Raw genomic sequence first — 12402 nt, 5'->3', positions numbered from 1 at the left:
TCAAAGTGAGTATAACATAAAATCTCCTACATAGGGCCTAAGGACACTGAAATCACCATGTGATGATTTTTCTTTCTTAGGGAAGCAGATGGAATGATCAGAGTGTGCCTGCTGTTTCTAAACGAGGCTTGCCAATATCTGTGTCCCTTCCAAAAAATGGGCTGTATTTCTTTAGTGAGAGAGAACATGAAATCATCCCTCATACTTGCTTGTTTGCTTTTACTCTTTGCTCTTGAGATATACCTGTCTCTGCAAATTGACTGAACAGAAGCTTGTCTGTTAGTATCCCAATGAAAGTAGTTAAAATATGCCCCAGTTCCTGGATGAGGGTAAAGCAAGTGAGGCACTTACTTCAGCTGCAAATTTTAAGGAGGTGCCAAAAAACTCAGTAATCAAGATAAATATTTTAATGCAGTATTTTTAAAAATCAAAATTAATGCTAAACAATCCATAAAATATCAAAATTTTAAACAAAGCCAGTGGATTTATTTTCTAGGGCTGCTGTAACTAAGTACCATGAACTAGGTGACTAAAAACAACAGAAATGTGTTGTCTGCCAATTCTGGAGGCTAGAGGCACCCAGGGAGAAACCCCATGCCTCTCTGCTAGCATCTCGTGATGGCTGCCATCTTTGGCATTTCTTGGCTAGTAGCTGCATCATTCCAGTCTCTGCCTCCATCTTCACATGACCTTCTTTGTGTGTCTCTGTGTCTCTCCTCTTCTTATAATAATACCAGTCATTGGCTTTAGGGCCCACCCTAATCCAGTAGGCTCTCAACCTAATTAATTGCATCTTCAAAGACCCTGTTTCCAAGTAAGGTCACACTCTGAGGTTCCAGGTGGATGTGAATTTTGGGGAGATGCTATGTAACACCACAGGCAGTATCGGTATTACTGATTTTTCCTTTTCCCCAGTATCCAATATGGCTCAGCATGGCACCTCCCATTTTAGTAGCTTGCATGGATTAGCCACTGCCAGGTGAGCAGCTATTACATCAGCTCTGGGGCCCAAGACTGAGAAGGCTGCTCTGTACATTCTTCCTGAGAATTTTCACCCACTTACCTGCTTTAGCTTCCATATACCTATTTGATGACTCCAAAATCTCTCTTTCCAGTCTCTCTGCTCTCCTGAGTTCTGTACTCCTTTTTCCAATGGCTCCTAGACATCCCAACTTGTTAGCTTACAGACATCTCAAATTTAACTTATATCTTACTGAAGCATTCATGTCTCCCTGTCCTCTTTTGCTGTCTCCTTTATAGGCACGATCAGCCCTATGCGCTCCCCAAACAAGCCCTTGAGAGGCATTCTTGACTCTGGTCTCCTCCCCTCCCCCAACATTTCCTTGGTTCCACTTCAGAGATGATTCCGGGTCGCCATCCTCTGCCATAGCTCATAGGTCTTTAACAGCAGGGTATGCAGATGTTCCACTAGAATATTAAGTTCATCATGATCTGCTTGGAAAATAGGAAGAGTTGTTGTGACTTTGTTACAGGTTTAGATATTAAGCATAGTTTGCCTCAGAAAGCACAATGATGACAGATAATTTTGTAGTTGTCAGTGTGACTTGGACATTATGTTTTGATGTTTGGTATTGCTAACCTTGGTTACTCCAAGCAAATTATTTTTATTCTGTCCCATCTATAAATGCTCCCTTTACCTCCCTGATAACACAGAAACCCTGCTCTCTCCAGGACACTGTCCTTGCAGCCCTCTCTAGCGTGGCTGTTCACAGGCCTCCTGTTGCCCCTGGGCCTGGAGGGGGGTGAGTGGGAGTTGGGGGTTTAGGGAATAGATGTTCTCTTTTCTCCTTCTGGCCGCTTCCAGACTGTTTCTCCCCCTTTTCTGCACCCCTCCTCCCAGTGTCAGACTATATTCTCCTCCCCAGTGCAGTCATTTATGGACTCCTGGGTCCTCCCCACCCCCCTTTTATTTTAAAAAAAGATTTTTATCTCCAGGTTCACTGTCATTCTCTGAAGCAACTCCTGATTTCAGTATCCAAGTGAGTGACCTTCTAATAACCAGGCCTCATGGTTCCTTTACCTGCCCTTCTCCAATAATCATGCCGTCTCTCCTTAACAGCTGCTCAGCCCCCATGGACCTGCTCTAAACTTTGTCTCAGCACATCTCAGCTATAATCTCAGTCTCAGTCCATACCTCCAATCTTTGCAGCTAACTCCTTCCTGCAGTCCTTTTGACTCATGCCATTTCTCAATATTCTCCTTATTCTCCTGGCTTGAATTTCATGCTCAGTTATTTTAATCACTCCCTTGGATAACTCTCAGCTCCCACCATAAACCCACCCAGCATGCCATAGCTCTAGAAAAACACTTGAGCATGCCAAATGGGCTTACTTTAAATGCGCGACCTCACAGCAATCCTAAGTGGACCTTTTATTCTGTCTGTCAATCACGCATTTCCCTGGAATTGGAACATTCACCCTAGATAACTCGTCTAGATAACATGTACACTCTCCTAGATAACTAGTTTTCACACGTTCCTGATTTCTTATAACCTCCAATACCTCTCCCATCCTCACTCTTTCAGTCTTCTTAAGAAAACAGAAATTACCCGAACAGAACTCACATGGCTCTTAGCACCACCCTCCATCCCATCGGGACTGCGTACTCAGCCTCCCCTCCTGTTTCTGTGCTTGGACTGTCCATGCTCCTAACTCTGCCTAAGATCGATTATCAATTGTTAAAAAGAAGCTATACACCCAGAATGGAGTCACTTTTGCTAAGCCCCACCAAGGCGTAATACCTAACCTAACCACAGTTTTAGCAGCTCCCAGGAGTGAATTTTAAACCTGTCAGTCTGGAATTTCCTGGTCAGCTCTAGTGAGGTCATCTGCCTGATAAGACTCCTTGTCTTCCCCTAAGAGAAAGTGACAATGCCTGAAATAATCCACTCTTTTAACTTTCTTGTCTCACCCTCTTTCTGCCAATGAAAATCATCTATTTTATGCAAACCCTCAATCCCTCAGAGGTCCTTTCTACTTACTGGATGAGGTGCTGCCTGATTCATGAATTGCTTAATAAAGCTAATTAGATATTCAAATTTACTCGGTTGAATTTTGTTCTTTAACACAACCAGTTAATACAATTATCAATCAATGAATATTTTCATCAGCACACAATCTGTGTTTTGCTTAATTAAAAACCAAATTTCTCTCACGTCTCTTCTAGCTACTGTTCCATTTTTTTCTGCTCTCCTTCACAGCAAACACCTCAACACTTCAACTCCACTTTGCATTCTTTCATGGACCCATTCAAACCAGGTCTCACCCTTGCCATGCCACCAAACCTGTTCTTGTCAAGGTCGTAATGACTGTCACGTACCATGGGTTAAGTCTCACACCTCATCATTCTTGACCTTCCAGCAGCTGTGGCATAGTGGCCTCCTAATTGGCTTCACTGTTTGTACCCATGTCCCACTTCAGTCTGTTCTAGCACAGAAGCCACAGTGGTCCTTTTAACACCTAAATCAACTCTTTTCATTTCTCCGCTCAATAAATTCAGAGCAAAAGCCCAAATCCATACCATGTCATAAAAACCTCCCTGAACATACCTCTCAGGAACTCTGGAAGCTTCTGTTACTCTCTCCTTCCCCACTCCTCTCTAGCCACACTGGGTGCCTGGTTGTTCTTCACCAGTCCCAGACATATTTTCCCTCAGGACATTTCTGCAGGGCCTTTACTCTACCCTGATGGCTCTTTCTCTCTCTACCATTATTATCTGCCTCTTTCCTCAGTCCTTCATACCCGCCACTGGAATGGCACCCAACCGAAGGCGTGACGGCTGCTCTCTTCCATTATTGCTGTAATCTCATTGCTAAGGACAGTGCTGGACACATAGTGGGCCCTTGTCCAATATTTATTGAACGACTGGAAGACTGTTATGCTTTGTCTTGACCTTGTGCCTTCCAGCATGTTATGTTGCCTTGGTCTGGAATGCCCTTTTTCCCACTCCCTGGAAAGTATTAATTTTTTCAGACTCCCTTTTTTTTTGGTGAAAAGTCTTTTTTCCTCTAGGCAGTCTTTCTTCTCTATCAACCATACTGGTGATTTTAAATAACTACTGTACCTTTATCATACTTAAGAAATTTGACATTGACACAATAATATATTTTCTAATATGTAGTCCCTTTTCAAATTTCCCCAAACTGTCCCAGTAATGTCTTCATGAATTTTTAAAAAATTTAACTCAAAATTTAATCAAGGCTCATACATCATCTTCTTTTTAAAATTCACTTTGTTTTTAATGTGTCTATCACTACACAATTTCATGTTCATAATTTCCAAGAGAAGAGTTAAATCCCCTCTCAGCAAGATCAAATAAATGAGAAAATCTATTTTTTTTTTTCTTTTGGAGATGCCCTCCCATAGGTCTTTATCCATATAAGTTCTGTGTATCACAGGCCAGCTGCACGGCCTCCTCATGACACTTCCCTTCACCACCACCCAAGAATTCCCTTGACCTCTCTCCTAGGTTGGATTCCATGTGTCCTGAATCCCAGGTCTCTCTCTGTCTTGATTTAATCCCTTGGTTTGGTAGAAAACACCCTTCGGTAGCTTCTTGTGAAAGGGTGCATTGCACATAAGTTTTCTAAGAAGTTACATGTCTAAAAAGACCTGTATGCTACCCTCAAACTCTGTGGAGAGTTTGGTTGGGTATAGAATTCTAGGTGTAAAAATAATTTATCCTTAATTATTTGAAGGTGTTATTCTATTGACTTCTAGTTTCCAATGTGGTTTAGACATCCAATATGTTCTGTTTACTTGTTCTATGTGTATAACTGTCGCCCCTAGGGCTTTTAGGATTATTTCTTTATCCTTCATGTTCTGAAACTATACAGTGATATGCCTTAGATTTTTTTTTTTTTTAATTCAGTAAGCTGGGTACTAGGTAAACACATTCAATCTGGAAACTCATTGCTTACAATTTGGGAAAATGTTCTTTTATTATTTTCCTCCTTTTCATTTATTCTCGTTTCTCTTTCTGGAACTTGTTATTTTGATGCTGAGGAGCCTGGATTTACTCCTAATTTTCCTATCATTTTTTTTTTCTTACTTTCTTCTTTTTTTTCTTTTCCTTTTTGTTTTATTAGTTAAAAAAATTCTCTTCTAACCTTCCTATTGAAATCATTTTCATTATAGTTATTATACTTTTAGTTTACAAAAGCCCTTTCTTTTTTCTGATTGCTTCTTTTTAAGAAAACTTTTTAATAACACATTATTCTAGTGTCACAAGTCCAACAGCTTTTCTTCTTTTTCGAAGGATACTAGTTAGTTTCTTTGAAATTTTCTTCTGTTGTCTACATTGCTTCTATTTCTTTTCAGACTTTTTTTTTTCCTTTATGCTTTGGTCTATGTCTTTTATGTTGGAGGCTTTCCTAAAATATCTGCTGATTCTTGGCTGTCTGTATTTAAGAGTGAGTATGGAAAAGGCTGATTTTGGTGGGAAGAGGGAAGTATGAGAGTGGTGAACTTCACTGGAGGATTAACAAACTAGTAGTGAACCCACTCCTAGTGGGCTTGCCCTATGTTAGCACACAGAGGATCCATCATTTTCACCTTTGAGAATTCATCAGTTTGCTTTGGAAGGAGCAAATTCACCAGTCTGTCAGCTTTCTGGAAAATGAATGGGCAAAGAGACTGGGAGGTCTTGAAGACTAGTATGCCCTTTCCTTTCCCGCCTGGAGGAGTGGGGGGATAGGGAGGTTAGGGGTCTGAGGGGTCGGGGTGGGGCACTTTTGATCTCTGAGCCCTCAGGGTTCTGTTGTGGGATAGGCTTGCTTCTCACTTGTTCCCCTCTGTTGGTACTTGGGTTTCACCTTTTTTCTAGGTTGGTTACACACACCCATTAGTTGCCAGCTTCCTAAAAATGTGATTTTGTCTTCTTTTTCTTCCTCTTTTATTTTTTATTTCCTTGTGGATTTATAAATTTTATTTTCTTTTTCTGTCTTTTGAGGGGGGTTTGGGAGAGAGCAGAAATAAAAAGCATGTGTTCAATTCTCCATCTTTTTAGGTAGTCAATAATTCTTATTAAACTTTTTAGATGATCACTGCATGGTTTTTTTCTTAGAAGAGAACTTGTTCAATCACATATATAATTAAATATGCTGTGCTTTATTTTATCATGAGAATAGGTATTCCACCAGTTAAGGGAACTCTGTGTGTATTAGAGCCATCTAGTGGACAACTTGGAATTAGCACCACAGGCTTTTAGTACATGCGCTGCTGAAGCCAGCACAGCACCACAGACTATTTAAATCTTGACCCGTTGCTTCTAAAACATATAAAAAGATCTGGAAAACATCACTTAATCCTTGGTGTGTCTTTGCAAAAGCTCCTCAGATAGAAGTGTCTCCTCCATTACATGGAAAGAACACATATGTTAATTTCGTAAGTTATTTTAGTACCTATTTTATTTTATCTTTATGGCTATCTTAAAGTCTTATTGCTGAAATTTAGAATGTTACTCTGCTAATATCCTTGTGAGGGTTAAAAAAATAACTGACATAACTATTATCCTTTCTTTATAACAGCATTTTATTCAGCGAGGATTAGATTCTATTTCTTTCTCCTCTGGGATGTTTCACAAGTCCATGGCTGGCCTTTCCTAAGAATTAATTGAAAAGGAAATGGCAGATTCGATTAGGCTGCTGGACCCAGTAAAATGACAGAGGCCAGGCTTGGAGGTACCCATGGCCAGCAGAGACAGCTGTTAGTGAATTATGCTGCTCTGTGGTTATTAAGACCTCACGTTACACTGGTGAATTGAAACGACATAACTTAGCCAGTCTCTCAATCTTACCCTCAATAATTTACTTTTTTTTTTTTTAAATGATCTGAAGAAGATTTCAGGCAGAAATTTAAAATTACTTCTTTCTTTTCATTACCCCAAAAGGATTTTATGTCTGTAGCTGCAGAACTTGCTGTAGCTATTCCAAAGCCTCAATCAAGCCGACTCCTGAGAGTTCCCACAGTGTCAAAATATACGAATCGTCAGTGCTTGAACCAAGTGCAAACCAATTAAGGTTTTAACTAGATCAAGTGTGAGCTGAAATGTGCTATACAATTTAAATACCATCTAGTGGCTAAGTGTCATTTTTAGTTCTTATTCAAAACAGTTTTGATTTCTTCTACTACTTTTCGTAGGTTGATTTACCAAATAGGTTAGAGTCAGGGATATTATAGCTGCTTCTGCTCTTGGAGTGAAATGAAATTGGGTTATTGCCTCATCATAAAAAAAAAATGTTTAACAGCTTGAAAGGTGCACAAGTCTCAGCTCTTATTCTAGACGCATCTGCTTATATGGCTACAAAACAAAGATTTGTTGCTTAGTTTGGTTACTATGTCATTAAGTAACACCAGTAGTTATAATTTATTACTTTGTAGTTGAAAAATTAAAAAAGTATATATGTAACATCAGGTAACTAGTATGAGAACAAAATTCTAAATACTGATGGCCAGAAGATTTAGAGGATTAACCATCAGTCTCAGAAAATACAAGAGCCATGAGCATTATGGACATAATTTGCCCATAAATGGATGCCATGGACAAGCAAATTAGTGTAATAATAATAATAGCAGTGGTAGTAGCAGCAGCTATCATGCATTGAATGCTTATATCCCAGACACTGTTCAGAGTGCTCTATATGTATTAACTCATTTGATTTTCACAGTAACCTAATGAGCTAAGTACTGTTGTTATACCATTTTATAGAAAAAACGAGGCATAGAGTGGTTAAATTGCATGCCTACTTGGCTGAGTGGGGATCGGAATATTTGAGGTGCCCCTTGGTCTCTTAGCTGGTTTGGAATTTGTTTAGTACCATTTTGGTAGAAGGATCCTTGGAGAATCATGAAAGTCTCTTTAATAGAACCAGGGCACAGTTAGCACTTGATCATTCTGGGCTGGGGCTCCAGGTAAGGTTTGTGGATGTTGGCTCAAGGATGAGGCTGTGCAAACCAGGCCTCCTCTGTGTCCCTGGCCAGATCAGCTTTGGTTAGACCCACCTGCTCTTTTGGCTCTGTGGGGTGGGGGTCAGGAGGAACTGCCCCTGGAGAACTGAGAGTAGATTTTACTTTTGTATAATTGTGGTCTCGTGTTATTTGTAACCTCCTTCTCCAGCTCTTTACTCCAAGTAGGGAGTGGATTGATTTGAGTATAACCAAACTAGCTGTGGTCATTCAATAAATAGGACATTATTAAGCATTATTCTTCTTGTTTATCACAAGTCTGGTTCTTTCACTTCAGGCATGTGACCATTTAAAAGCCTTAAAGATAACAAGTGAGTTTGATACCTTCTGTAGTGCTTTGCTGATTTCAATGAGCCTCACAAAGTGTTCTTGAGGTCGGTAACAATAGGTTTATTATTCTCGGTGTACAGATAAGGAAACTGGGACTCAGAGAGATTAAATTTTTGCTTGCCGAAATTCACATGAGTACTGCCCATAGAATTGAGACTAGGACATTCATTGCATTTATTAACACACACGCGTGCACACACACACACACACACACACACACACACATTTTTCCAGGCACATAGTATGAATCTGTGTGCATACATAAATGCCAATGTCATTTGAATATTAGGTAAGGTAGCCTGATGTAAGAGTGAAAATTATGCTAATTGCAATTTTATCATCTGTTTTTTACTTTCTTAGTTACTATTCAGAGATCTTTAAAAGAAAGTCAGATAATCAAATCAACTATATAGGATAGCAGTTTACGTGTTTTACAGCCCCAAAGGAAGAATCTAGGTAATTTTTCAAAGTTTATTTTAGTCCTCTATATTCTATTTTTTTTTTTTTTTTTTTAGAGGAACCCCTTGTTTGACCTCACAGATTGCAAGGACTTTGTCAGTTTATAATCCCTTATTTTTTATTTTTTATGCCTACAGCACCTGGTCTTCTTGGGTGGTCTCTCATCCAAGTACTAACCAGGCCTGACCTTGCTTAGCTTCCGAGATCAGACGGGATCGGGCTTATTCAGGGTGGCATGGCCATAGAGTATATTCTATTTTTAATTTTAAAAAATGTAGAATTCTAATTCTTTAAACAATTTTATTTTCAAAATGAATACCTCTGTAGCAGTTTTACAAGCTTATTATGCCTGATACAGTTTATCCAGAAGGAGGCAGCATTTTACTATTAAATTGATGCTTCTGCAAAGATTCTAATAAATATTATTTTTTTCTTTAAAGATGTAGACTACCTAATCACACATATCCACAAACCTTTCAGGGCAAAGATTCATGGCTATGATTAGAGCTTTGCATATTGAAACAGTTAGAAAAGCCAAATTCTGCTGAGATTAACTGCATTTAAAATTATCAATAGCATATATGGTGGCCAAATTCATTGGCAGGAACTGGTTTTGCAGTAAAGATATAATTAAAATATAGAGTTGAACAGAAGATGGAGTAGAAGAAAGAGAAAATGAATGATTCAATTATTACTAACTCGTAAAAAATAAGTATTTGGTCAACCAGAGATCAACGTTAGAGAAAAACCCTTTAATTCACTACAAAATAAGGGTAATGAATTAGTTTTAATCATCCACCTAATTTTATAAATATAACTTGCTTCTTTCCTTGTTTTCATAGAATCACAGGCTCTTTAGAAGGGATCTTGAAATTTTATGTGATACATTTCTGTGATTGCAGGTCAGAACTCATTTCATTCTTCTAGGGAAGTGAGAGTTGCTCTACTTTCCAAAAGTCACCTCATTAATGTAGCAGAAGACACCTTTATTACTCTTATCACTTAGGAAATTCCAAGAGTTTTAGGGCCTCTGTGCCAGGATAGGAGGAAAACCAAATATGTATATTTTTATTGTAAATCACAACATCATAGCAGGGATTAGGAAAAAGTTAGATTATTTCATATTCTCCATTAAGTAGAGATAAATTGGCTACATAAGTATGTAATGGGAATACTATTTAAAAACTGATACAATAATTTTATCTTTCATAATTCCTGTTCTTCCTCCACCCTTCACCATGAAGGCTTATTTCCCAGGGAAGGAAAGGACAGTATCAAAGAAGTTCTGAAGGAAATGGTAATGATCAGTGTTTTCCACCCGATAGGAGGAGAAAGTAGACAACACTGAGTTTCTAGTTAGCTGGGTGTGTATTGTGGGCTTGGGGAGGTAGCATTATTGGAGCAAAGGGGTCCATCTGCCTAAGCGCATCTAAGTCTAATGAGATACCTACAGGTTTTGCAACAAAGTAAAGGTCTATTATAGAGAGTTGCAAGTCCTGGAGACACAGGTGAGGAACTGCTCAAAGACCTGGTCCCTGGGTATCTCAAGGCTATAGATTATATAGGGGAAAAATTCTTAGTCATGGAAACAAAGGGAGATGGGGTCATGGGCACTACTGGGCAGGACTGGGGTAATCGATTGGGCAGGACTTGGGTAATTGATGATCGCATCTGGTTTTAGAGCCAGCTACGGTGTCATCTTGTCTGTCAGTGGGGCCGTTCCGATGGGTCTGGGGCTGAAATGTACCTAAAGCCAAGATGTTAAAGTCTTTATTCTTAAAAAGTTTGACTCTGGCTAGAATCTTATGTCCTAAGGCTTAATGATTAAGGGATTAGGCATGCAGTACCTGCAAAGGTGGAAGGGTAAGGGCAGAAAAAGCAAGCAAGTCACAATGCTATTAGGCAAAGCCTACTTGGATCAGAGAAGAAAGCTGTATTAAAACAGTCATAATGGGAAGGAGAGACAGATGTACACAGGCATGTGCACACTCACACACTCTGCACCCAAGACCAGGAGAGAAGGGAGAGTGTAGGAAGAAGGGAGGGAGGTGGTCGAATAAGTCGACCCTGATTTTTCTCCTCGTGCCTTCATGGCCAAAGGAGAGAGGGAGTTACACACACACACACACACACACACACACACACCATGCACGCACATATTCATACACACACACCTTCATATGCACACACACAATTTTTAGGGGTGAATATTCCTAGAGCAAGGAGATCATTTCTAGTTTCCCTAGATACAGATTCTTTCCAATTTCAAGATACCTAAGAGAATCACAATATTCAATATAGACCCATCTAGGTGGCAAAGTAGAAAAGGCTGAAGGCAGCATCTAAGCACAGAGAAGGTCAGGTATAGCGTCCCAAGACACCCTTGGCCTCTGTGTGATGTGGAAGGATCCAAAAAGCCTCACATGCCATAATGCAGGAATTGAAACCAGAGCCCTGCTAAGGCTGTGGCAGCAACAGGTGGGATGACCCCCAGTGCAGGCTTCCCTAGCGGGTGCTGGAAGCTGAGGTGGAGATTGACTTAGAGGATTTGCAGCGCCAGCCTGGGCTAAGGTAGGACCGGTTAACAGAGGAAAAGATACCTGAGATCCCCAGCTTCGCCAAAAGAACTGACCATTAATGCCACCAGAAGGTATGACCAAGTAGTGCAAGGGACACCTATGAGGAGGCCAGCTCTGGGGTCAACTTTCCCTTTCAGCTTCTTCCAGAGATAAGTAATCTCTGCCCTATCCTCAAGCCTCCATCTTTGGAGGTAGGCAGGAGTAGGGAGTAACAAGATAGGAGAGAAGAGGCTTTGAGGGAGTTTGAACTTTGAACTCACTGCATATTTATCTGGAAGGGACTGTTTAAACCAAAGTAACTGACTGATTCTTAACTGGCAAGTTTGTATCTCCCCTTATCCCATTCCACTCCACTCCTTCAAAAAGTGTCAATGGGGGTGTATTAGTCAGCTTGGGGTACCATGACAAAATACCATAGACTGAGTGTTTTAAATAACACAAGTTTATTTTCTCACAATTCAGGAGACTGGAAGTTTAAGACTAGGTGCAAGCAGATTTGGTTGCTGGTGAGAACCCTCCTCCTGGCCTGCCAACAGCCATCTTCTCATTATGTCCTTACATAGCAGAGAGAGAGAACTCTGGTGTCTCTTCCTCTTCTAATAATAACACTAAACCCATCCTGAGGCCCCCACCCTGATGACCTCTTGTAAACCTCCCAAAGGTCCCATTTCAAAATACCTTCCCATTGATGGTTAGGGCTTCAACATATTAATTTTGTGGGGGACAAAATTCAGTCTATGGCATGGGGTTTGTAAGAAAGTTTATCTGAGTTATAGAAAAACATGATACCACAATCTTTTGGTGTATATAAATTATAGTGTGTTGTTAAAAATTGTGCAAGTATTTTTAGTTCCCCACCTCCCCGACCGTGGGAAAACTGTGTGTGTAGGTATGGGTGGGTAGAGAAATAGAATGAGAGGCTGGAGGGAGGGGGAGAGGAGGAATAACAAGAAGGTAGAAGGGAGAAAAAGAGAAAATTAGGTAGAGATGAAGAGAGAGAGAGGGAGTGACCTGGAAAAGGAGAGAGAGAGAAGGAGAGAGAGAAGAGA

General features: G+C 40.1%; 1 pseudogene; it reads right to left on the bottom strand.

Annotated features, from left to right (window-relative positions):
- Positions 1-8902: 8902 nt before the first annotated feature.
- LOC120599014 (uncharacterized) lies at positions 8903-9021 on the bottom strand (annotated as a pseudogene).
- Between the last annotated feature and the right edge of the window lie 3381 nt (positions 9022-12402).

Source organism: Pteropus medius, unplaced genomic scaffold (genome assembly GCF_902729225.1).
Source record: "Pteropus medius unplaced genomic scaffold, Ma_sr-lr_union100, whole genome shotgun sequence".
Classification (NCBI taxonomy): domain Eukaryota; kingdom Metazoa; phylum Chordata; class Mammalia; order Chiroptera; family Pteropodidae; genus Pteropus; species Pteropus medius.
The sequence above is the reverse complement of the archived record's forward strand: the minus strand, read 5'-3'. Positions and strand labels throughout refer to the sequence as shown.